The 27,335-nt window shown below is 37.5% G+C and overlaps 1 long non-coding RNA gene across 2 annotated transcripts; it reads right to left on the reverse strand.

The window, feature by feature from the left end:
• Positions 1–12: 12 nt before the first annotated feature.
• Positions 13–26,727, reverse strand: LOC140611895 (uncharacterized). Of its 2 annotated transcripts, none has more exons than XR_012013216.1 (3): positions 26,631–26,727; positions 9,367–9,476; positions 13–4,688 (listed from the first exon to the last, which is right to left on the reverse strand). It is a non-coding gene; the product is annotated as an uncharacterized lncRNA (long non-coding RNA). The 2 variants fall into 2 exon arrangements; XR_012013215.1 differs by lacking the exon at positions 26,631–26,727 and adding an exon at positions 10,231–10,339.
• Positions 26,728–27,335: the final 608 nt, after the last annotated feature.

Here is a 27,335-nt window from a genome sequence, read left to right on the forward strand (position 1 = left end):
TCAGAGAAGTCTATTGGAACACTACAACTTTATAAAGATTTTGAAGAGTTTCATTTAAACAGGCTTTGAGTGAGGGCTCAAATCACCAGGTAAGGGCAGTCAGATATCCGATTTTGAACACGCAGTATGAGGTCAGATTCCAAGGGTTCAGCTTGGATCAAGACAGGACGCAGCTGCCCAACAGGGACGGTCCAGGCAACATGCCTACCAAGACCAGCTCAGAGGAAGCAACCACATAAGGACACACAATAAGGCTGTGCCCACTGATCCAAGGGCTGAAACCAAACACCCCATGAAGTGGTTTTAAAAATGAGGGTAGATATACTTGACAGATGGCATGAGAAGACAGCTTTTTATTCATTCAATAAATATTTATAGCACCTCTTATGTGTCAGGCACTCTGTTAGGTGCTAAGGATATAGTGAGGAATAAAGCAGATATGGTTCCTGCCTAACTGAGTTTATAAACCAGTGGGAAGGCAGACTTTTTTTAATCATCACATATGTAAAATATACACTAAAAAAGTAGCCATAGTCTTAAGTGCTGTGAAGGGAAAATACAAGAAACAGTATGAGGATATATTTTTATTTTGGATTCTGGGAAGACTATGTGAGGAAGCAACTTTTAACTGAGAAATGGAGGATTGGTAGATGTCAGGCAGACAAAAGAAGGGAGAAAGAGAGTTAACGTAGAGGTAAGAACGCATGTGCAGGGGCTGTGATGATGGAAGAGCTCACTGGATCCAGGGATGTAATAGAAGTCCAGAGCACAGAAAGGAGGGGAGAGCAAGGTGTCAAGAGGCCAGACACCTTCAGGGCATTGAAAACCATGGTAGGATTTGGGATTTTATGCCAAAGGAAATGGAAAGCCATTGTAAGATTGTTAAGTTTGTAAGATTGTTAAAACCGGCACTTGTTTAAAAAGCTCATCGTGGCTTCCTAAATTGTAGCAGGGACAAAGTAGAAGCTAAGAGAGTAGTCAGGAGGTTTCTACAGTGTCAGATGAGAGCTGATGGTGGCTTGGGCTGAGGTTGGTCAGCCGGGATAGAGAGAAACTAAAGGGAATTTTTCAACTGCACTCTGCTCTAGCAGAGAAAGAGAGTGCACCCAACCACCACTTTCAATCCCCACTGGGGCATCCATCCCAATTGCTATCACCCAGTTCCATTCGATGGAGAAAAGACCTCAAGACCACCTCAACAGTTACCTGGATTAGTAATCCCCAAAAAGCTTTTCATATCCAAGATTCACTTGAAAACTATTTTGTTCGATAGAAAGACTGCTTAAGGTGAGCAAAAGTATGCCATTGCATGCTAATTCTTTTGCATCTGTTTGGCAGGAGATGTCTGAAATACTAGAGCCAAACAGGCTAGAACTGACCTAACCACAGGAAAAGCAATGTTGCTTAGTTGAAAATCTGCAAGAAACTCGTCATTTATTATTAATGTCACCATGGCACAGAAGGCTTTGATATGGATGCTGGAGATACCTGCCTGCTTTCAACCAGGCGCAACAACCTCACACTCTCTTTTCCCCTGCCCCAGAGCATTTAATTCGCGGGGAAGAAGCTTTCTCAGTGGTTTGCCCTCCAGACCATTGGCACAAAAGTAGAAGTTTTGAGTGCAGAAATCAAACCATTTCAAAGGGGATGTGGGATTTGCTCTCAATACAATTTGGAAAACCACAGATTTAGTAGAAATAGGGCCGGAAAAAGAAATGAGGGCTTCTGAACAGGACTGCCTGCCGGACACAGCCCACGTCATTTAAATGTGACACCCAGGCTTATCACCTGGCTCTAAAGTTCCCAACTCTTCCCCTCACCTCTAGGTACCCCAAGGCAGAAAACACTTAGGAAGGACCTTGATTCCTGTGCCCACTTCTTGGACAGACATAAAAGGATGTACAATTGGCTCACATGAAGTATCTCAGCTGAATGCTGTGAACTCCCAGAGGCACAATGGGAAAGCAGATACATGGCACCCTCTCATCTTGCCAGCCATTCCTGCCAGTAACTTGGTTTAATACGCTCCCCTTCCCAGACTGCTAAGTTTTCCCCTCAGCCACAGGGAATATTGATTCCTATAAATCAGAGAGAAGATGAGCTCCTTTCATCAATTCCTTATATTGGCTCTGTAGCCTTCATTCATAATTGATTCAACAAATGTTTGAATGCCAGACACTGAGCATCTTGGACAACTTGCTTGACCTCTCTGAGTGCCAGAGGTGTCACTTGTACACTGGGGATCATAAGCCCATTGCAAGGTGACCTTGACAATGAAATGAGATCATAATTGTAAAGTACCAAGCACAATGTCTGGCAATCAGTAGCTGCTCCGTTTCCCTTTCTCTGGCCTTACATCTGCCCTTGTCACTTTTTCAGCAAGGTCTTTCTTGTGAAACTTGTGCCCGCTCAGAGAGCAAAGTAGCTGCTGCATGGTCCTAAGAGTAGCCAGGAGGAAGTTCTACCATGAATATTCTAGAGCTATCTCTGTGCTCACAGGACAATAAATAAGAAACCCTTGTAGTTCTTTGTAGTCCCAGGACATGTACCTGTATTGGCCTGGTATCCTCTCTCTGTGATCGTGAGATGCATTTGCTTCCCTTTCTCTCTGCTGATGCTGTGGATTTCCAATGTGTGGCCTTTGAGAAGTCAGGCGAATCTTGTTCGCACTCTGTGGGCCCCCAAATTGGGCATTTTCTATGCTCTTAGAGGGAAGAGCTTCTTTGACTGACCTCTGGATTTCCTATGAAGGCACAAAGCTCTGCTTTGCTGCAGCAGAGGGTCTGAAAGGTCTCAGGAACATCTTGTTATTTGAAAAGGTACCATAAAATACCAAGCAAGGCTGACCACACAGCAATTGAGAAAAATAAAATATTCATCAGAGGACATTACTGGGAAGAAAACAGCATAGTTAATTTCACGAAAACTCCATTGTAATAGAGGAGCAAAATTAATCACGCGATAGCATTACGACTTCTGAGCCTCAAAGCCAACATAAAATAATTGAAGAAAAAAATGAAAATAAAACAAATCTATGGCATCTGTGTAGAGTGCGTGATTAGAAGTTGATGGAAAAATAATAAGGTTCAAGGAAAGCGAATGCTGGCTGGAGTCCTCTCATTTACTCAGGAAAGCAAAACTTTCATTTTGGTAATGTTAATGCTAATGGTTATATCTTGTTTGCATATATTTGGTGAGCATTGGTGAAGTAGCAAGAAGTGAAACCTAAGAGCACAAGGCTGACAAAATAAGAATGGGGTTGGTTTTGCCAGCCTCAACTGCAACATTTTGCGTGCTCCATAGTGTACATTTTCCCACATAAAGTGCCTAACTAGTCCATTTTTTAAAATTCTGTCTCACTGCAGGGATCATTGAGAAAATTCCTCCCTGTGAGGGTCTGCATTCCAGGTAGTGGAGCTTAAAAGAGAGTGGCTAAACTAAAGGAGCAGCTAGCACTACTGAGCACCTATTCTCTGCTATGACAGGTAGCTGAAATATATATATATATCCTGCTTTGAGTCACCTCTCTGAATAAAATCGAGGACCAGCAATATAGGCAGACGAAGAGACTGCCAAGGGGTCAGGAACCATGGATTCTAATTCTACATCTGTGAAAATTGCCGCATTATTAGGCAAGTCACGTACTTGGTGCCTCATCTTCCCCATCTACTAAATGGGAGTAAAAATCTTTGCTGTGCCTACCTCAGATGGTTTCTGAGAGGACCAGAGAAGATAATAAAGGTTATAAAACAAATGGCACAAATGCCTAGAGTTTTTAGTTTTGTTTAGTTTTGCTTGGCTTTTGGAATCCTCTGAACTTAGAATACTGATTGAAGGAATAATGAATTCTCTAAACATGTCAAGACATGGCCTAAGCCAATTGCTACAGGTTTTTGCAGAGGGTAGGGGATTGAATTTCTCCTCTTTTATGATTGATGTGACCTCGCAGAGTTCCTCATTATTCACACCTTGCTCTAATTATGGAGATCCTGAAATGAAGGAAAGGTTAAGCAAGTGATTTTGTTATTCTCCTGCCCCAGGAATCTTGGAGTGTCTCCAGATGTTTAAAGATATTGGATTTGTGGAGTAAACCTACCATTTATTTCTCAAGCCGAAGCAACACCCAAGCAGTCTCACATCTTTATATTTCAGAAATTGATAGTAGCCAAACTATCTTGCTTCTGCATTTTCCCTTTTCAGTGACATCCATGTCCACTTTCACCTCTCATTTCAAGCACTCTCTAGAAGTACATCTGTGTACTTCTACAGGTCCTTGTCAAATACAGGTGTGACACACAGGCCTTAAATAATCTGACGTCACTGAGTAATGCAGAGTAGATGACATAGATGACATCGTTCCCACCTTTTCATAGACCCTGAGCATTTTGGATTCCCAATGAACCTTCCTAATTACCCAATTTGACACAGTGCATGAGTAGGTGAAGAAAACTTGGTCCAAGGAGGCTCAAAACTTGCCTAATATCTGGACCTGGAAAGTGTTTCACTTACAATGGCTCTCTTTTCCTCTCCAGATTCTTCCCCTGGGTAATGAGCATAGCAAGGGGAGGTGCCTCACTGTGGGTTACCGAGAGAAGTGATAGAAGATCCTGGAAAACCCAATGGTAGAAATCCAGAGACATGAAATCCACTGGGTATGAAGGAGTCTGTCCATGTTCCCCAAACAGATTCTATGAGAAACAGAAAATGAGATGTTATATGACCATAATGACAAAGTTATATACTTAAGCTAACATAACTGAAAGCATAAAGTATGAGGCATGTGATCTAGAACCCAGGGAATCAGAGAGTATTAGGTAAATAAGCCACAGTGTATCAAGAGGCCCCAAGAAAGATGTTATTTAAATACAGAACCAAAATAGAGATTTAGGCATTATTCCTTATTTAATTTCCATTATATAACTTAATGTAATGTTTAAAAGCTGAAATTTCTGATAATAGAAGTATTTCAAAAAATGCAAAGAATTTTGTACACACACAAAACTATAAGTAACTCATTTACTTGGTTACAAAATCAAATAATACAGAAAGACATAGGATAAAAAACAAGTCCTATCTGACCTCTCTCTTTTCTCTACCTGAAGTATCCATTTTTGCCTTTCTTAATGGTTTTTTGTTATTCTTAGCAATTTTCATATCACTAATAGGCTCAGGCTGAGACTTTTTGATTCATCAATTAACTAATCATTTTTGTACCTGGCCATATTTTGGGTTTTTATTGTCATCAAGTGAACAACTAAACATTTAGTTACATTAAATTAAGCATGCTTCCTATCTATAGAGCTTCTTATGACTTATGAGACTACTAAAGTATGAAAAGTTCTATAAGTACTATTATCTCTAGGTAGAAGGTAATGGGCATATTTATCTATTTATCTCTGTGCATTAATGTTTTTTCCAAGTATCTTGTGTAGACTTTTTCTTTTTACTCCTCAACTCTAGAAAAAAAAAAACAAAACATGACTAGTAAAGCTTAAACAGGAAGACATCTAGTTAGACACAGTGAAATAAATATACATCTACCAACAAGCAAAACCATGCAATGAGCAAGAAAGAGAGCGAGATAGATGGGGGAGAGGAGGCAAGCCCCATCCTCACTGAAGTTAGAAAATATCCACAACGCATATGTTACCTTTTCATCAAATATGTGAAATACCCAAAACTATGGCATGTACTTTTTATCCTCACCTGACAGAAATTTTTCCATGTGATGTAGCAAGGCCTTGAAGAGCCCAAAGTACAATTGTCTTACTTAGAACAGCAAGGTAAGGGGGTTAAGAGGGCTATTGATGTTCCTCTGAGGGTTAAGAGAACAAAGGAGGAAATCAGAGGCATGCTATCTTCTCAAGGAACGAGGTTCTGATGTGGCTAGATGGGTTTTCTGCTTTTGCAGCTGCTCTTTACAGTCAGATAAAAAAAAGAATTTAAAAATACTTAAAACACTCAGGAGAGAGAGATCAATGAGAACAATGTCTAGGCATGAAAATTATGCAAAATAAATAAGTAGAGATTTATTGCTTTCTCAGATTAGGATCTTTCAGACGGATTGAAGAATTACTCATCATTTAATATAATATAGAATAAAGTAATAGAAAGCCAATGTAGGTCCATGCATGGTATAGCAGATTATATTATTGCTGACAAATATCTATTCTTCCCCATCCTCCACCCATGTAGTGTACTGTCCCTTTTCATTAATGCAAAATTTGACCACATGACTTTCTTTGCTCAGTGCAATGTTAGCAAAATTGTCATAATCTGGGGTTCCAGTGATTATGCCACTGGAATAATAATAATAATACAGATTGGGTATGTTCTCTCTAGGCTCTGCCATTGCTATTAGAAAAGTAACAGGTAACTGTATCATCCATCATGTATCCCCAGAAGTAAAAACAAAATGGGTGCTTAATGACTAAGAAGATAAGCCACAGACTAGGAGAAAATATTTGCAAAACACTTCTCTGATACAAGGTTTGTATTCAAACTACAGAAAGAACTCTTAATGCTCAATAATAAGTAAATAAACAACCCAATTTTAAAATAAGCTAAAATTTGAACAAATACCTCAGGAAGATACACAGATGGCAAATAAGCACATAAAAAGACTCTCAACGTCATTTGTCATTAGGATATTGAAAATTAAAATGCAATACCTCCATACACTTATTAGAATCACTAAAACGCAAAAAAAAAAAATTGAAATGTTGGCAAAGATGCGGAGTACTAGGAGCTCTCATTAATTGCTGGAGGGGATGTAAACTGCTAAAGTCACTTTGGAAGCAAGTATGGCACTTTCTTACAAAGATAATTATAGTCTTGCCATATAATTTTGCAGTTGTGCTCCTAGTTGATTACCCAAATGAGTTGAAAACATGTCTACAGAAAAACCTAAACAAAAAAGTTTATAGCAGTTTTATTCATAACCACGCAAAACTGGAAACAGCCAAGATATCTTTCAACAGGTGAATATATAAACAAACTGGTACATCATATGGTGAAATACTATTCAATGATAAAAATAAACAAACTGTCCAACTACAAAGACATGGAGGGGACCTAACCGCATATTGCTAGGGGAAAGAGGCCAGTCAGAAAAGGCTACATACTATATGATTCCAATTATATGATATTCTAGAAAAGGAAAAATTAATATAAGGACAGTAAAGTGTTCAATTGTTGCTAGGTGTTTGAAAAAGGGAGCAAAGGATGAATCAGTGAAACGCAGAGCATTTTTAGGGTGGTGAAACTGTTCTGTATAATACTGTAATGACAGCACATGACATTATGCATTTATCAAAATCCATAAAACTCTATAACACAATAAATGAACCTTAATTAATGAAAATTTTAACAATTCACTTAGGAGGGTGGGGATTCCAAGAAACAGTGCAGACTGTGACAAGAGAACCTAATTGCATTAAAAATACATGAAACAAACCTACTGAAAAGGTTTAGGGCAAAATGTGTTCACCAAAGTACACCTGGAAATGAGTAGAGTCTGTGAGACTAAAGACAAAAGGAACTGTACATAAACACTATAGTGATTAAAATTGTGTCCCATGAGGTATGGGTTATTAAATCTGAAGTGCTGTGCACATCCACTGGAAATGAACATCAAAGAGATAGTGGACAATGGGAACCAGGTTTCTTACTTTCGTAGTGGGGGGTCACCTCCCAGCCAGGGTAACTAGCTAGCCTAACCCATGTGGTAATGGAGTAGAGCTAGAAACCTCAGTAAAAACTCAGGTTTCACTTAAGATATATGTATATATATTTATACATATATGAATAAATACTGGTTAGTATATACACATGTATTTTTGCTCTAACAGATAAAAGGAACTACAAGAAATGGCACCACAGTAGAAATAAACACACTTAATACCCAGATCTTGGTTTCTAATATCATTTTCCAAGAAGGGACTGGGGTGTACTGGAGAAATGGCAGATTCGAGGACTAAGACAGGAAATATATAAGGTAAACCTGGAGCATCTTACAACCCAGAAGGTAAGGAAGTGGTCAAAGGAAAAAAAAAAAAAAGAACACGCAAGCACACTGATGGGGATATATCAAAGGGGACAACAATCAAGTGAAAGAGCTCCCAACAGGCAAAGTTGGAACAATTCAAGCAATAGTGAAAATGCCACTTTGTTTCTGTGAGTTCCTTCCCCCAAATCAATAACCTCAAACTAATCATAAAAAAAAAAACAGAAAGATTCCAGGAGAAGTGCATCCTATAATATACCTGACCAGAACTCCTTAAAATTGTCAAGGTCACTGAAGATAAGGGCAGTTAAGAAACTGTCACAGCCACAAGCCTAGAGACAGGACAACGAAAAGTAACATGGTATCCCAGATAGGACTCTGGAAGAGATAGTGGATCCTGGGTGAAAATTAAGGAAACATGGATAAACTATGGATTTCAGTTAATAACAATGTACCAGTATTATTTCATTAATTGTAACAAAGGTACTATACTAATATAGGATATTAGAAATGGGAGGAATTGTGTAAGGAGTGCTGTATGGGTCCTCAGACCTATCTCTGTAAATCTAAATCACTCTAAAAAATAAAGCCTATTGATAGAAAAACTTAAAAACATGCTACAGATCTGACCCTGAATCTAATGAGGAACCAGCTCCAGCCAGACCCACTGCAGGAGGCAGAGCTTCCACTCAGGCTAAATGACCCGACTCACAGATGGAAAGGAAATTCTGGAAATTATTGGAATTTCTAAAATAGAGGACATGCAACCTCAACTTTGCTACATATTGCCAAATTGCTCCCCAAAATGGTCCTGCTACTTAAATTCCCACCAAATGCATGATTTTTTTTATCTGCTCCCTTTATTGCTACCACTTGGCAACACAAATGGTTTAATTTCTGCTAATGTAACCAGTGAAGTGTTTTACTTCCCTGAACTTGTATGTGGCTGATTTCTAATAAAGATGGACGACATCTTTTATCAATAAAGACTTCAGTCAGCATTCCAGCAGATAAGGATTAAACATATATATATTTATATATATATATTTTTTACATATAAAGGATTAAATACATATATATATTATATATATATACATTATATATATATATATATGACTCCAATAATACTATCATAAAGTTAACAATACAGCTTTCCTAGGCTATTGGAATGTAGATACTGATGAAAAATTTTGTAAACCAAAGGGTTTAGGTAAAACAAAGAAGCAATCACTGTTAATTTATATGGAATTTTTTGACTGTTCTCAAACCCCAAAAATAATCTCTTAGGTTTTTCTGATACCTTAAGGACACATCTTACTAATGGATGCACAAAATAAATCAAGATAAGCACAGATGCTCACGCAGTTCAAAACTCTGGCAGCTTGATGCTGAGATCCCGTAGTTCCCAGGAAAGGAGCTGGGCAGGGCCACTCTCACTGCTTCTGGTGTACACTATCCCCACAGCAGCTCACTGCAAAACAAATATTTTTTTTTTATTGGTGTTCAATTTACTAACATACAGAATAACCCCCAGTGCCCGTCACCCATTCACTCCCACCCCCCGCCCTCCTCCCCTTCCAACACCCGCAAAACAAATATTGACGGCTACTTTTGCTCCTCACCTTTTTTGTAAAAGTAAAGATGTTTTCTGGATTTCTTTCGATTAGCAAAAACAGGTACTAATGTAGGTCTTTGGTAAACGCAAAGCAGTTTAATGCAAACTTTTGAAGAGTGGGAATACCTATAATTTCTTTGTAACATCTTAATAACTAATCCAAATTCAATGTCCCCTTATTATTTAAAATATCTTTTAAAAGTTAATTTTCTTGCATCAGGATCCAAACAAGGTCTGTACATTTAGATTATAGGTATCATAAATCTCTCTTAATATATAATAATTTTCCCTCCCCCTTGTGCTATTTATTTTTTGAAAAAGCTAAGTTTTTTGTCTTAAAGAATAGCTGGATTTGGCTGATTAAATTCTTGTGATATCATTTAACATGGTCTACATTTCCCATTCCTCTGATCTAGAGGCCAGGTCAGATATGGGTTTTTTCTTTCATCAATAGTTTACAGTGTTTCTGTCCACTTCCTATTGCCTTGCACCAAAAGAAAAGTAATGACCTGTTTGCCCCTCTTTTAGTGACGCAAAGATTTAATTAGTGCATTCGGGTCATGACTGCTTGATCCATCTGTTATAAAGTTTCCCCTATAATGTTTCTTACCTAATGGTTTTAGCAACTATTGATGACCTTCGTCTAGATCCATTATGGTTTGTAAATGTGGTTTTCTGTTTCTATCATTTCTTCTCATCTTTTTACGTATGATTCTTTAAAAAAAATAGAACAAAACAAAAACTTCACTTTGCTAATTACTTTCCTGCTCTGAAATACAATTCATGTGAGAAAGGCAACTGACTTTCTCCTTTGGAATACAAACTAAGAATCTGGGAGACATTGCAACTTTCCTCTGCCTGTGGATGAGGGAAGCTGACTCAGGAAGTATAGCATGGGGATTTCTTCAGCATGCAATTTCTTTTCCAATGTAATTAGTTGAGCACTGAATGCCTCATGCCAACCACCCTCATATTCACCATCTGAGTCATCCTACTGAGAGCCTTTGCCAGGGCTTAATCTGGAGAATACCAAGGCACTATCTGTGCCAAGAAGGCTGTGTAGAAACCAGTGTAGTAGGAAGAGGACAGTGACATTGCAGTCTCCATTGGTATTACTGGTCAGGTTTGATTGTCTTCGAGGCAGCTTTATGATATAAGAGACTAGAAGCAACATGTGTTAGCCCACCTGGCACCTTTTCACTTAGCATGATTTCTTTCTCTAGCACTCTTAGGGTACATGTCAGAATGGATAAAATAGACATGCAACAATCTTTAAAAATCATGCCAAAGCTTATATTGCTACCTTCTTTATCCTTAAGATACTTGCTTCTGTACAATAGCAAGAATAAGACCACTACAGAAATCTTTCCAAGTCTAGAAAAGGCGTAACAAATTTCCTCCACCACCTTTAATAGTAACTGTTTTTTGTCAGTCCCTTGCTATATACTATTACTATGCCAAGTGCTTTAAAATGCATCATTTAATTTTGACTCTACAAACGCTGAAAGAGTGTTTTATAAATAAGTACAATGCCAATGATTGTTCAGAGTATTAAGTGGTAAAACTGATACTATAACCTAGATCAGCACTTTCTGAGGTCTGCATTCATTCTTTAATCCCACACCACCATAAATAGTTATTGAATACCTTTGATGGCCAAGGTACTGTCCAAGGTTCTGAATAAACATAGCAATATGATGGCCCCTACCCTCTACAACTTTGCTACTTGTTCCCCAAATGTGGTCTGAGGTCTAGCAGCAAAGACATCACCTGGAAACTTGTTAGCTATGAAGTATCTAGGATTTCATCCCAAACTTACTGAATCAGAATCTGTATTTTAAGAAATCTAGGTGTTTCGTACATACATTAACATTTTTGAGATACGTAATGAAGAACTTTCAATCTAATGGTGAAAATACCACACAAACACTTAAAAATAAAACTAACCACACCAATAAGCCATAGATAAGTGGACTTTGAGTGCTGCAAGAAGTCAGCACTATGGGAATAATAGAAAGTGGGTAGCACAGATCCTGGGAAGACTGTTTGGAGGAGGTAGAGCTCAAACTGAGTCATGCAGAATTCTTTGACTCGTAACATGGAGAGATTATTCTGACTAGAAAGACTCTGACAAGGAAGCCATCAAGGTGAAGACATTCATAGAATGTATGGGAACCAGTTGACTGCTCACAATGGCCTCTCACCAGACTCTCCAGGAAAGGGCACAGGTTCTGGTTTCATCTGCTCACCTCGGATCTTCCCACAACCTAGTACTTTGTTCATATTCAATAAATATTTGTTGAATGAAAGGCACTTCTTAAACCGTACACTTCTTACCAAAATATTTTATATGTTTTTAACTTTCCTAATAGTTATTGACATTTTCCTAATGAGTATGCTGTGGATGTTGTTACCTTGAAGAGAGATGTTCAGCCATTGCTGTCCAGAACCTTGCTTGAAAAAAGTGGATTAATCTCTTTAAGTGCTATGCAGAGATCAGGAAACTACATAACTATCTTATTTCATGGATGGATATATTATAGCCAGTATTTAGGGATATTTCCTTAGAATAGGGCCATAAATTGGAACTACTTAATGAAAGATATATAAACATTTTAAAGCTTCAGATCACACTGCCAAATTGACTTTCAAAAATTATATTCCCTTCAGCACTACTCTAATCTGGAAGAACTGCTTAGGAAAAAGAAGGTATAAAGAAGTGGGTTAACAATTTGATGAATAACAGATAATTGCTTCTGTGTTGAGTTATAATCATTTTCCAGGAAATTTAAGAGCTACTTTACATATTATATGTTTAATTCTCAGCACAGTCTTTCAAAGATGTATTATTACTGCCATCTCACAGATAAGGAAACGAAGGCTGAGAAGTACTTAATAGTTGTCCCCAAAGTAACAAAGCTATTAAATGTTGAAGTCATTATTTGAAACCAGATCTCTAAGTCCCCAAGATCTATACTCATCCACTATCCCAAAATTTCTGTTCTGGCCATCTATTGTTGCAAACAAGATACCCCCAAATCCAATGGCTCAAAAGAGCCATTATTTCATTATATCTCCCAATTTTGTGGCTAGGCAATTATTTTAATCCACATAGCATTAGCTGGGGTAATTCATGTGGAGGTAAAGCATCCATGTCCAAGGTAGCTCATTCACACAATTGCAAGTTAATGCTAGCTGTTGTCATCTAGGGAAGTTCATCTAGGGCCATCCTTTAAGGGCCTTACTTCTTTTGTACATGGGCCTCTGCACTGGGATGATTGTGTTTTCTCACAGCATGAAAACTGGGTTTCAAGATAAGTATGCCAAGAGACAGGAAATAGCAGCTTATAATCTCTTTTGACCTGGGCCCTAGAACTGAAACAGAATCATTTCTACTATTTTTAATTATTCAGAGCAGTCACAAAGCCCACCCAGATTTAAAAGGAAGATATATACATATAGACCCCTATACAAATGTCAGTCATCTTTAATTTATCACATTCTCCAAAATAGAATGCCAAAATTGCATACATTAAAGTTATCTATTATATATAATTATTCCAGAATAGTCACAGATGCTAATACCTCAAAGATAAATGTTGTTTCCTATTATAAGCCCTTCCACTACATTCTATTTTCTGTAACCATGTACATGAATTATTTTGAGATGAAATAAGGACACTTTTTTTCAGATTTTGCCATAAAGTTTCTGTTTATGTCAGAAACAAGAAGTGGTCAGAGAGAATGCTGAATCATGGAATGTGTGCTTTGCGCTTTTAGTTTTCTCTCTCCTTTGCTATATGACCTGACTGGCTAAGTCACCAGCAGGAAGTTGCAATTTGAGAAGTGACAACTCTCTAGATGCAAGACGTAGTTTTCAGGTTGCTAGCAGTTAGACAAAAGCTGCTGTTTCTTCAATAAAGCACTACAAAGTAGTGTGCTTCATCCGTAACTGCTGAAGAGAGTCCCAGTTTTCCCAATTTACAGGATGAAACTGGCCTGGCTCCATCAGTGTCTTTAAGTCTGGTTAGAATTCAAATGAGGTTCCCATTTTGCAAATCCATGCAGACTTCATTCTAAGCCAACACAGGTGTATCTGGCTTGCTGGCAACTATAAGCATTCTTGACATATTTCCACTCCATTAAGAATTTCCCTTCCACCCACATCTGTGTTGCGACCCCGACTTGTAGTTGGCTGAGTGCACTGGTTTCAGGAATCAACCAAAGGAGCACATAATCCAGTTTCCTAGTTTAAGCAACTATGGATATTCAATATAACTCTCATTTTTTATCCATCTAATTTAATGCCCACTCTCCTCATCTAAATAAATCTCCCTTGGAGATTCTCCCAGAAATCCAGGCTCTTCATCCTGCCCCCTGCCTAGCTAAGTCTTAGAGTTCCAGCCATGAGGCCAACTCGGAAGAGCAGCCAAAGAGTAGATGGATGAGAAGTTATAGAATTGGCCTTTACAGTGCAATAGGAATTTGCTTTACAAACTGATCTCTGTACAAATGGCAAACTCATACAGGATGAGTATGTGATGGGTTTGCCTGACTAGCCTGTCACACTCTAGATCCAGCTCTACAACTTAACCATTATCTACTGCTCCCAAAATCACACAGAAAAGGAAATATCCTAAATCATATATGCCCTTTTGAAAATATATTCATAGAAGGACTGCTAGCCCCTGTGAGAGCATGTAAATGATGTGGAGAAGTGAGCGCCATGTTCTTGTTGCCAGGAAGTTGCCAGAAGCTACAAATGTGGATGTGCATTAGGATTGCTGGGGGTAATGCTAAGAACATCATGGTGAGTTGACAAGCCAGAGATCAGCCTTTGTTGCTGAGGTTTTGAGAGAGTCTAGTTATTCCAGATTCTAACCCCTTCTGACCTTCTAACATCCACTCCACTCTGGAACACTAAATAAGGTGGAAAAACATCCTTTAGTTCCTTCGACTCTGTGCACAGTATACTAAAACTTGGGAAAAAGCTAATGAAGTTCTCTCTTCATCATGAAATTGTGAAGGTGTGTACACTGCACACAGGAATGTGACATAGAGCATCCTAATGATGTTCCTTTGAGCTACTTCACATTTTCTGAAAGATGGCTTCTGTGGAGAGCAGAAATTGCTTTATATGTAATTCAGAGAAGAATAAAGAACTAATTCAGGCTTTGTTTTATTTAGCTACAAAATTAAAGCACTGAAACTCTTCACTTAAAGGATTTCAGGTAACATTATATCTGAAAATATACAGAGATATCTTTATCACACTGAATGCTCAAAAAGTAATAATATATTTTTTACAATATATAATCATAATACAGTTTTTTAAAAGATTTTATTTATTTATTTGATAGAGAGTGAAAGTGCACAAGTGAGGGGAGGAGCAGAGGAAGAAGCAGGCTCCTTGCTGAGCGGGGAGCCTGCTATGTGACTTGATCCCAGGACTCTAGGATCGTGACTTAAAGGCAAACACTTAACTGACTAAGCCATCTAAGCATCTCATAACATAACTTTTTTGTGATGGAAATGTGAAAAATTAATGAAATATGAAAACAAATATATTTGTTTGTATATTTATAATTGGTAAATCTGATTTAAAAGTAGGGTGGTGTAATGAAATGAGCACAAATCCACATATCTTTGACTTAGAAATTCTATTTTTTTTACAATATATCTTTTCCTAATCCAAGTTTTCAGAAGAAAAGCCCAAGGCAAAATATACACATAATGTTTTAACAGGGGTACAATCCCAAGGGAGCTAGAATATGGAATAAAGGAAATGAAATGAGCAAGGAGGGAAAACAAATACAGAGTGGTATATTATGAATTTGGCCACAGCACCGCCTTACCAGAGAGCACACCTGGTTGCTCAATCTCACCACACATCTTCTGAGAGGACATATGAAAACACTGTATCTGGCAACAATCCATTAGGTGGACAAAGGGAGAATAATTATCCATGAACTCCATAATGTCCCCTATTTGGCACTGATAAAGGCTCCCCTTTTGATCTGTAAGAATGCAGTTAGTGACAAGCTAACTGGGAGGTCACCCAGCAGCTTCCAGGTAAAAACTACAGCCAAGCAAATCTGATGACGAACATAAATCTATTCTAGCACAATTGTAAGGAAATACTTGCACATGATCTTAACAGACATTATGGTAGCATTATTTTTTTATCAAGAAAACTAAAGAGATTGAATAGCCATTATTTGGGAAATTACTAAATATATTATAGTATACCTGTATCACAGATTGATTAAAAAGAATGAACTATATCTACTTATTGAGAAAATGCAGGGCTTATTAAATGAAAAAAAAAGAAGTCACAGAATTATATGCCTATCACAATCCACTTGAACACAAAAAAGAAAATCTCTAAATACATTTATATCCATATATAGATGACATAAATAGGAAAATGGTTTCTAGGATACATGTCAAAATGTTAATGTCTACAGCTGAAGAGTATAGAAGACCCTCTAAAGTCTAATTTCACATTTATTCTAATTATTTGTGCACAGTTTGGATTTCTTAATAAAAAAAGTTAAGGGCAGAATAAAAGGGAAAGAGGGAGGAGAGAAGTGTGGAGGAGGGCAGAACAAAAGTTTGGGATCCAGATTTCACTACATCTGAATTCTGGTAGGGTGACCGACTGTCTCAAGCCATGCCGTGTGTTTCCTTCCCAGCTTAAATCCTAATACTTATTGAGGTGATTTTTGAAAGCTTTTGCTCTTGAAAAGTTTGGATTCTATGTTTTAGTATTATAATGACATTCATGTTTGAGAGAAATCTAATAATAAGATGAAACAGTTTGAATGACTTTTGTTGAAAGACCAAAAAATGGCCCCAAAAATCATCACGAAAAGAAGGTTCTGTAGAGTATATAAGTGAAACCAAGAAAGAGTGGCTAGATACATCAAACCACCTCAGTTGCATGTGGTCTCACATAGAGAGACTAGAAAAGGACAAGACAAGCAAAAGAGCAGAACAAGTTAATGACTGCTGAGAGGGTTGAAGAGTTTGCTGAAACAATCTAGGTAAAATACATTCTACAAATGCATCCTAAGTGACAGCAGTGAAAAAGCCTACAACTGTCCTCAGTCTAATAGGCAGTGTAAGGCAATAAGAGCTCCCTTGAATAGTGAGAGACTGGCCTCATTTTTTTACAATGCCTTTTAACTAGACCAAAAAACAAAAAAAAAAAAAAAAAAAGAGGAAATAAATCTTTGTAACCGGTAAACAAAAGATCTTATTTTTGAAGTAGGTCAGACTAAATGTGATCATTTAAGTCAATAAGAAATAGCAATGCCAGCATATTCCAAGTTGTCTCATGTGTCTTCTAGGTCATTAACTTTATCAAGGGTCATTGACTTTTAAAGCAGAGATAAACCTTGAATACTATTGTGCAAACTACTTATTTTTAAAGTGAAAAATACACACAGAGTGGTGGAATGCTATATCACTCACCAGGGTCCATCAAAAGATGAGTGTGAGCCTGACTCTAACCTGATGACCTTTGTTACCTTAAGGAAGTTGCTCACCTTCTCCAGGTCTCTGTCTCCTCCTCTGTATAGTGAACCCTTCAAAATATGATCCATCTCTGAACTCCTTGACATATTGATAATGTCGTGGATTATTTCTCTTAGAGAAGTAGAACATTTTTTGAGCCACAAACAAATAATCACACCCTTCTACTTTATATATGGGCTAACTGATGCCTAGGAGCATTGAACCACTTATCTAAACTCTGGTAAGCAAGAATTCGCATGAAGAGGTCTGAGAAATTACATTTAGTTTATTTTTTTTAATGTTACACTCATTTTTTGAAACTAAAATGTAGGGGGAAAATATTACAAAAAAAATAACTGGAAATCTTATCACCTAGAAAAAATACAATAGAAATTTGGTTGAAAATGATCTCAAGGGAAATCCCACGTGGCTCAGTGGTTTAACACCTGCCATCAGCCCTGGGCATGATCCTAGAGTCTTGGGATCGAGTCCAACGTCTGGCTCCCTGCATGGAGCCTGCTTGTGTCTCTGCCTGTGTCTCTGCCTCTCTCTCTCTGTCTCTCATGAGTAAATAGATAAAATATATATAAAAAAAATGAAATGATCTCTAAATAAAACTCTCTCTTTCACTCTACAACACCCCTTCTCTACCATTGGACAACATAGGTGTCAAGCAAAACTTTAGTTACAATTTGCTTTTTGCCAAATATATTATTAATACTCAGAGTTTAAACACTGCTGAGATATGTAAATAAATAAATCATCCTGGAGGAGAAATTTCAAAGCTCAACAATTTTTGTTAATATCGAAAGATACAGAAACATTGGATTGGTCCACTCTGGTCAGCAAAACCACTATAAAGAAATCCCTGCAGGAACAGAGAAAAACAAGACCAGTGGGTGCTCCCAGGCACCAGGGATTGGGCTATCAACTGGTGGACACTGGAACCCACCAAATCTGGCTTACTCCCCAAGTGGCTGTGGGGGCCCAGGTTGAGGAGGTATCCAGAGCTGAGTCAGTAGGCATAGTCCTCCTTCACTCACCGGAGGCTCACTTGTTCTTCCTTGAAGGAACCTGCTCTGGGGCTAGGAGCAGTAACCAAAACCAGAGATTTAGTCTTAGTCACATAAGACTGAAAGGAATTATGATTATTTCAGTTGTGGATCTGACAATGTCAACCATCTAGAAAAAAAGCTAAAGCTACAACCGTCAAGTCTTTGGCTTGGTAACTGAAGGCTCTATCCAAAGGAATCAGTTTTTAGTGTAGTGGTATTTGTAGGCATCTCTAATCTCAAGGGAACATGGCTCTGAGCCAGAAGTAATCTGAACTGACCCTGTGGGTGAGAAAAAGCACCCTGATAACTTGCTGAGGCCAACATGAGAGAAGGAACCTTAGCAAGAGGAAAAGGCCTCCTGATTAGAGGCCTACTAGAGACTGGGGCCTTTTAATTAATTGAGAATTTTTAAGAAAATATGATATCTTATTTTGAACCACAAACCCATAAAATGAGTCATATTGTTTTGTGTGTGTGTGTGTGTGGGGGGATACTTTTAAATAAATGGTACCATATTATACTTGTCATTGGACAACCAACTGTTTCATTCAATGCTATATTATGGCTGTTGTTCTGTTATTTAATGTACACTGACATCCTTATTAATAGCTACATACTATTCTAAAACATATGTGGTACCTCCAGTTTAATTGTTTATTTATGGACATTGAACTTGAAACTTATTTTTTACAATATTGCATGCATTAGATCATTATTAAACATTTATCTTTTGACATTTAGTTCATTATTTTCTTACAACCACTCCCTAGAAGTAGAATTATTGTTTCAAAAAGGATGATTCAAGTTTTCTCTTTCTGTTGCCTTCTAACAAATAGCCCTTGAGAAATATTGTACTAATTTGTACTCTACTAACAGTGCATGAGAATGTCCATTTCTCTGTATTCTATTTACATGTTGTGCTATCAATCTTTTTTATATGCAAATCTAACACATGGTGGAGGGGAGCTGTTGTTATTTTTACAGAATATTGAACATATTTTCTATATTTATTGGTCATTTTTATTTATCCTGTTGTGAATTACCTATTTATGTCTGTTTTATATTTTTTCTAGAAGGATTGCAATTTTTTTCTTGATGCCTTACAAGGGTTGTGGGTTCCTAAATACTTTGTAGAAATTCATCCTGATTCATGTTACAAATACTTACCCCACTTTTTCATTCTTCAAACTTTATTTCATGATATTTTTTCCATACAAAAGTTTATTATCTAAGTAGTCAAATCTATCATCTTTGTCTTCTGTGGTTTATACTTTAAAAGCCCTTCTTCAGCCTCAAAATAACCAAAGTATCCATATTTTCATCTAGTGTTTATATGGTGTAATTTTTACATTTAAGTTATTGATTCATCCAGATCTATTTTGGGGCCTCAGCTTTTTTTAATGCCTGGCCACTTATTTCAACATAAATTATTGAATAATTAGTTGTTGAATAATCCATTTTTTCTCCACTCACTTAAAACACTGTTCTCAAATATTCTTGGAACCATTTCTAGATTCTGAGTTTTGTTTCACTTATCAGTTTATTACTTTTTCATTCGACATGGTTTGGTTACCAATAGTATAAATATGATTTAATGTGATGAAACCTTTAGAAATATTCAAAAGATTTTATCAAATCCTATGAGACTCAGGGATATGAAAGTGGAATACTATTGACATAAATTGATGTAGAGAACACTCAACTGAAATCACAGGTCCAAATGACCATATAACAAAGCAATTCAGAGATAGAGAATTTCTTAGTGAATTGGCTGAGGAAGGTAGGGGGCACAGAATCTTAATATGTTTGAGTGAAAATAAATGCACCTGGCATAAACTCATCCATAGGACGAGACAAATATAGATCTTCCCTGGAACTTACTTCTGATCCCATTTATTTCCTTCAGTCTTCATAGACAATCTATGTCTCTGCCTTATAAAACAGAGTTCCTAGAGCTTATAAGTACTCAGACCTCAATATTTTAGGGCACTCAAACCCACATGTTCAGCATTAAATAAGAAACATCAGGAACGCCTGGGCGGCTCAGCAGTTGAGGGTCGGCCTTCAGAGCAGGGCGTGGTCCTGGAGTTCAGGGATCGAGTCCCACATCAAGCTCTCTGCATGGAGCCTGCTTCTCCCTTCTACCTCTACCTGTGTCTCTGCCTCTCCCTCTCTGTGTCTCTCATGATAAATAAATAAAATCTTAAAAAAAAATAAAAGAAACATCAGTTGTAAAAGTTATCAAGTGTCCCAGGTGTGGAAACCCATGTGAAGGAGATTTCTGGAAATAAATGGAAGTAATTTAAGCCTTGAGCAAAGAGTAGGAAAGAGGTCCTAGAAAGATGATCTCAACCTTGAAAAGATGAGAGAACAGACATATATCAGTGCCTAAGTTCCTAAGTTATGAATATGAGCAAGAAAAAAGTAATAAGCCAGAGGAGGTGTATCTGCAAGTAGAATGGGGCTGTGTGTAAGGTGGGGCTGCTCTGTGGGTGGGGCTGCACCGAGGGTGGTGCAGGGAAGAATCTCGACCATAATTTTGATCCTAATTAGTCTTCCAAATAAAATGGGATAATAAACTCTGAATCCAACAGGTGATCATGAGGTCCAATGTGAAGCTTCAAAATCAAAACAGATCAGAGGTACTCTGTTCACAGGATAATTGCTGCCAGGGGCAATCCATAACACGTTGAGAAGAATTTTTAATTCATAATTTCATTAAAAACAAACAAATGTTACTGATTTTAACATTGCAAGCTTTCACCTTTTGAAAAGTTTCAATCCTTTTTTATTTTATAGTTAGCTGTTCTCAATTGGATAAGACATTTCCCAGTTAAACACTCAGATCAACATATTAGAGAACAGAGTATATTCTAGTGATCTGAGTTACAAATGTGTTGCACTGTGCTTGGGTAGAGAAAAAAAATCCTCAAGTTTCTAGGAGAAATTTTGGGGTCATTCATTCATTAATCAAAAAAATATGCATTGATAACACAGAAAGTGTCAGGTACTATTCTAGGAACTGAAGATAGACTAGTGACCAAGATAGATAAAGCCTTGCTTTTGCAGAGCTTATAGGTAGTGAAAAGTATGACAATAAAATCAATTAATTAAATATCAGATACTAAAAAATTCTACAAAGAAATGTGTTAAGGTAGTGTATGTCAAGCAGATCTCCAAGAGGAGATGGAACTTGAACTGAGAACACAGGGAAGTGAGGGAGCATGACCTTCCAAGGTCTAGAACAGGAGCATTCCAGGTAGGAAGCAAGGCGGTGAAGGGTTGGAGAGAATGCCCTAGACAGAGGTAGGGGTCAAGGTGGTAAGGATAGCAGGGCCAGAACAGGCAGGGCCTGTTAGGATAATTAGGGGTTGGATTTATTTATTTATTTATTTATTTATTTATTTATTTATTTATTTATTTAATGAGAAGTCACTGGAATGTCTGAGCAGGCAAATCAAAGGATCTGGATTTACATCTTTAATTGATCACTTTGGCTGGGGAGTTAAGAAATGATTCTAGAAGAACAGTAGCTGAGATTATTTCTTGCAATGACTTTAGGAGATAATGGCAGTTTGAATTAGATTGATAGAAGTCAAGTTTCAGACAAGTGGACAGACTGAGAAAACCAATTCAACAGACATGCTGATGAATTAGATTTCCAGGTCATTAAGGTCTGGATTCTGGTATGGATTTTAGGTGATTCCTTAATCTAACTGGGCCATAATTGGATCTTTCATTTTTAGTCTGTAGAATAAAAAGTATACATTAATTTACTTTATACTAATTTGCAAAATTTAATATATGCTTTGGCAAGAATGTTTTCACTCAGTTTTTCAGGATCCAGCAAGTTCTTTTTTTTTTTTTTTAAATTCCTTTTTTTTTTTTTTTTTAATTTTTATTTATTTATGATAGTCACACAGAGAGAGAGAGGCAGAGACACAGGCAGAGGGAGAAGCAGGCTCCATGCACCGGGAGCCTGATGTGGGATTCGATCCCGGGTCTCCAGGATCTCCAGGATCGCGCCCTGGGCCAAAGGCAGGCGCCAAACCGCTGCGCCACCCAGGGATCCCAGGATCCAGCAAGTTCTTTTCTTTCAAGTATACATTATTTTTTCTGAAATGCTCAAATAATCTTTTCAGATAATTGTTTTCAAAAATAATTCTCATTCCATGTGTATTGGCCAGTATACACACAAATCCTCAGTTTAAAAATGGATAAAATATCAAGAGCCCTCTTTTGAAGCAATATTTGCCATGTATATAGATGTAATTTCAATAACCAAATCATCTGCTATTATCACTAATATAAAAAATATTTAAAAATATGTAAAATCCATGCCTCTGTCAGGATGTCTACAGAGAATGCCAGGAACATCGGGCAAGACAACTGAATAGGGAGAGGTCAATTTTTGAATTTTTAGTTCCATCATAAAGCTTTCCTACTTACACACACACACACACACTCTCCAGTGATAAATTCTATGAACAATTGCTATAAACTAATGGACTTTATCAGATACACTGTGACATTATGGAGTATGACACCCATTTGCAAATACAGATTTTACATTATTTTATTGACTTTAGTGAAAATTATGGCATATCTAAAGGGAAAATAGGCCATTTTCCTATTTCCAAAGACATCAAGCATTGAAATTAGCAGTGTGTGATTTATCTTTGGGCCCTACATTTCACACCAATGAGGAAGATCCATTATTATCATTGTATGGAAGCTCCTACACGAGGCAATAAAGTACATCAATTCATTGAGAAAGCACATTCTCAAGGCAGCTGTTGCTTATTTGTGTTTCCTGCCTTAAATGAGCCAGGGGACAAGGAAAAGCACAAAAGCACAAAAAGTCACTGAGAGCCAAGTCAGAGTAAACTTAATTGTACTTCAACCTCGTGATACCCAAAATGCAATATTCTCTGAAGATGGAAATTCTTGACTAACCTCATGTTTAAAAAAAAAAATTACCCTAATAAATTTATGCTATCATAAAATCATCTGAGCTCAGCTAAAATGGTTTTATGGATGTAGTTAGAGGGCATTATTTTAAAGTTATGCTGGAGGCAAAATGACAGTGGCGAAGGCCACGCATACAAGAAATTATGTCCTGATCTCTTCACGCTGATACTGGTTCTAGTATCTTTATTTTCTTAATGATCACATTCAGATACTAAATCCATTTTCAATTATTTCATTAAGAAAAGAACAAAATCCCATTTCATGTATATTTTTTCCTTTGAGTGCTTTACCCCCCAAATGGCAATAATATTGTAAAATATTTATTCCATTAGTTTTAGGTAATTGAAATGCCAAGAGCTAAGCACTTAATCTCTGCCGGCAGGGAGAGCTGCCTGCTGTCACTTTTTATTAAGTCTTTTTCTGCTGCTTTTTGCATAGTCAATAGCAGTGTCTGAACGGAAGAAAAGATATAGAGTAACATTTAAACAGCAGTCTATGATAAGGTAATGTTTACATTCAGGATAATATGAAAATGTCCACTCTAGAGTGGCAAAGATTTTTCTCTAGGTTAACTAATTAGAATGTTTATTAGCTGCATTCGTTATTCTGACAAGCTCAGGAATTTCTAAACATTATTAACTTCTTAAGGACCATATTCCCTAAAGAGCTTGTGTCTGCTGAAATCTGGACAGGTGGATTTCAGATGAATTTGATATTTATCTTCCCATGCCTGCAATAGTACAAAAACAGAATACAGAGCATTCGTCCTGAGTACCTTCAGGGCATGCAGAGTGCCTTCAGTAACTTCCCTTATCATTTTTATGGCACCCTTCACAACTCTAGCTGGTTAACGTACAGCCTTCCCAGCTGGACTCGGATCAGTGACTTATCGTAGTAAATGGACAGCAAACAAATCTGTCTTTAGTAGCACTAGCTAGAGCGGGAAGGGTGTATTTCTGTCACAAGGAGTGGTGAGCGCACAAGCAGAGCTTACAACCTTCCTATTACCTGAGACACCACGTGGCAAGAGGAGAACCCCTAGGTAATCTGGATCCTAAGTCATTAAAAACATAAGGATCCCATACCTCTGATTTGAACCGTGTTTAGCGTCTGTTTTCTGCCACAGATGAGTGTTTATTATTCTCAATAGCATCATATCCTGAGCCTTAAACGTACGACCATACTAAATTTCAAAGTCTCTCACCAATGCTCCATGGGGAAAAGTACTGGACTTTAGAGTCAAAATTATCTGAGTTGAAGACCTGTCTTACTTTTATATTAGCTGTGTGACCTGAGTCAGATTACTTGACCTCTCTGGGATTCAACCTTCTCATCCATAAAGTAAGGACAATATCTGTCCCACACAGTTATCATTGCCAATATTGAGAGAAATGGGAGGCAGTGTAGACAAGTGGTTCGATGATGGATTCAGAAATCAAACATTAGTCTTATCTTTGATGCTACTATTTACTGTTTGGTCTTGTACAAGGTATATGAACTACCTAAACCTTTATTTTCTCATGTGTAACATACACATAGTCGCAGTATTCACTCTGTCACCTGAGACACTAAGGCAACTTTTCAGTGATTCCTATGATCTGGGAACTAGGGATAGAGCAAAAAGTCAAAAAGATAATAATGTCTGCCCTCATTAAGCTTACGCTCTCGTGGGGGAGGACCAATGACAAACAAAATAAATGGAAAAAAACCTTTTACAGTATTACTTGAGAAAGCAATAAGTTCCATAGAGAAAAATAAAACAGAAAAGGAGAAATTAAATGCAGAGTTTAGCTCATTGCCTGTTACTTCATAAGCACCAAATATATGTTGTTACTTCTCAGTCTCTAGTAAACACCTCCCAAAATGTTATCATCTATTCTTTTTCATTCCTAATATCTGAGTTCCCCTAAGTTTCCTGTCTTTCAAGAAGTTGAAGCAAAAAAAAAAAAAAATACACAACAGAGAGTGAGTCTTTTGGGGGCTTTCTGGCAATCAGCTATATTCATGGGTTACTTATAAACATAAGAACAAGGAATGGTTTTTCATTTCAATTTGTGATGAGGATTAACACAAATGCCTTGTTGAGATGATATCCATGTGAGAGTGAGTAGCTGTAGAAGAAGAAGGTATAAACAAATCAACACCATAAGCCTCATTAGTTGTTTCCTATTTTGAGAGTAGGATGACAAAAGAAGTTAACTGTAAAAGAATATCTCATCCAAGCCTAAAAAGTAAGTCTTTTTAGAAACTGGTGGGCTGTGAGCTCTCTGGGTCTATATGACAAGTATGGCATGTGTCCATTAGAGACTGTGTGGAGGGGTGCAGAGAAGAACTGACAGATGAAGGAAGTTTGTGGGGAGCTACCATAAAAGACAGGTAGCTTCTGGAATTGAAAGAACAGCTTTCATTTAAATAAAACAAAACAAAAAAAAAAAAACTTTAGGAAATCTGTAAGAGAAAGGCTTCCTCAGGACCAAGAAAACAAAGGTCAGGGCAAGCATTGCCTTTATCCTGTGGAGAACCCTGCACTGTGAGGCCCAGCTGTGGGACACTCATGGATGGCACCCTTGGCCCAGGTCTTGGCATCTGCACAGAGGAATTCGGCTACAGCTCCACAGTAGAGGATTAATGGAGCAGAGTCAGAAACATACCAGGCATTCATCAGAAACCATAAATAACTGGGGAAGATATTTTGGGGGGGAAAGCTGTGTTTTGAGAAATGAAACTGACTTGGGATTAGAGGATAAACCTACCACGAGTACTTTTGTAAGTAGTAGTTGGTGTACTTTTTTTCCAAAATCAATCTCGGTATCTTATAGCTAAGCCTTATTTAAAACAAAAACAAAACTCCTTAAAAATTATGGAGGTCTTTCTGTGTGGCAATGACTTATGAAGATGTCAGCTGGATTCAGATAAAATAAAATTCTCTGCTGTTGTCTTCTACAAATCATGACTAACTTCACTTGTTTTTAAAGGACAATCCCTCTCCCTCAACACGCTTGAGTCTTTATTTCATGAGATACGTGAAGACAAGTGTTACGTTCTCCTATGTACAAATGGAAAATAGGACTGCCAACTCATTGCTGATGGGTTAAGTCAGTGTTGGTGGTGAGAGTACAGCTTCCCCTCTCCTGCTCCTAAGTAGTGGCAGCTGTATTATCATACTTTCCCACTCTCTCTTCAACCCTTCACCCATTCTTCGCTCCCCCAGATGAGAAGTGATTAGTGAATTTGGGGAAAATGGCAAAACATGAACAGCTGAAGCTCTTTCTGTCCTTGGTATAAGAAGCATTTCTCTCTGCTCTAGGGTGGAGGAAGGCCTGTCTGATCCATAGTTCAGGTAAAAAATTTGCCTAATTCTAGGGTTTGGTTTTAGAAGTCCATTTGACTTATATACCAACCTTTCCTCGCCCTCTCTTTCTTCCTTGGGAGCCTGCTTACTCATACAGAGCATGTGCTTACTCACAATTACTCTCCTCCAGGTAATAAATCAGAAGGCCTTTTCTGGTCTTGAAGCGGGAGATGAGTTCTAACTCTGGCTTCTGGGACATTGATAGGGAGTCTGGAAAATGAACAAAAAGGACCAAAGACAAGATTCTAAAATTATGTAGGAAAACAAAGGCCCTTGAAGAGTCCAAACTATTTTGAAGGAGATGAACAAATTTGAAGAACTCATACAACTTGATTTCAATATTTACTATAAAGCTACAGTAGTCACAAGAGTAAGGTGTTGGCATAAGGATGGATATATAGATCAATATAACAGAATAGCACGCCCAGAAGTAGACCTACGCATATATTGATTTTGACGAAAGTACAAAGTAAATCAATAAGGAAAAAATAGTCTTTTTAACAAATGGCGCTAGAATAACTGAACATCCAAAAGCAAGTAAGAAAAGAAAAGAAGAGAAAAAAGAAAAATTTAGGAGAAAATACAGATGTTTTTGTTACCTTGGTTTAGACAAAATGTTATTAGGCCACATAAAGCATCAACTATACATACAAGGATTCTTGAAGATGGCGGAAGAGTAGGGTCCCCAAATCACCTGTCTCCACCAAACTACCTAGAAAACCTTCAAATTATCCTTAAAATCTATGAATTCGGCCTGAGATTTAAAGAGAGACCAGCTGGAATGCTACAGTGAGAAGAGTTCGCGCATCTATCAAGGTA

The sequence above is a fragment of the Canis lupus genome, chromosome 20, assembly GCF_048164855.1.
Source record: "Canis lupus baileyi chromosome 20, mCanLup2.hap1, whole genome shotgun sequence".
Classification (NCBI taxonomy): domain Eukaryota; kingdom Metazoa; phylum Chordata; class Mammalia; order Carnivora; family Canidae; genus Canis; species Canis lupus.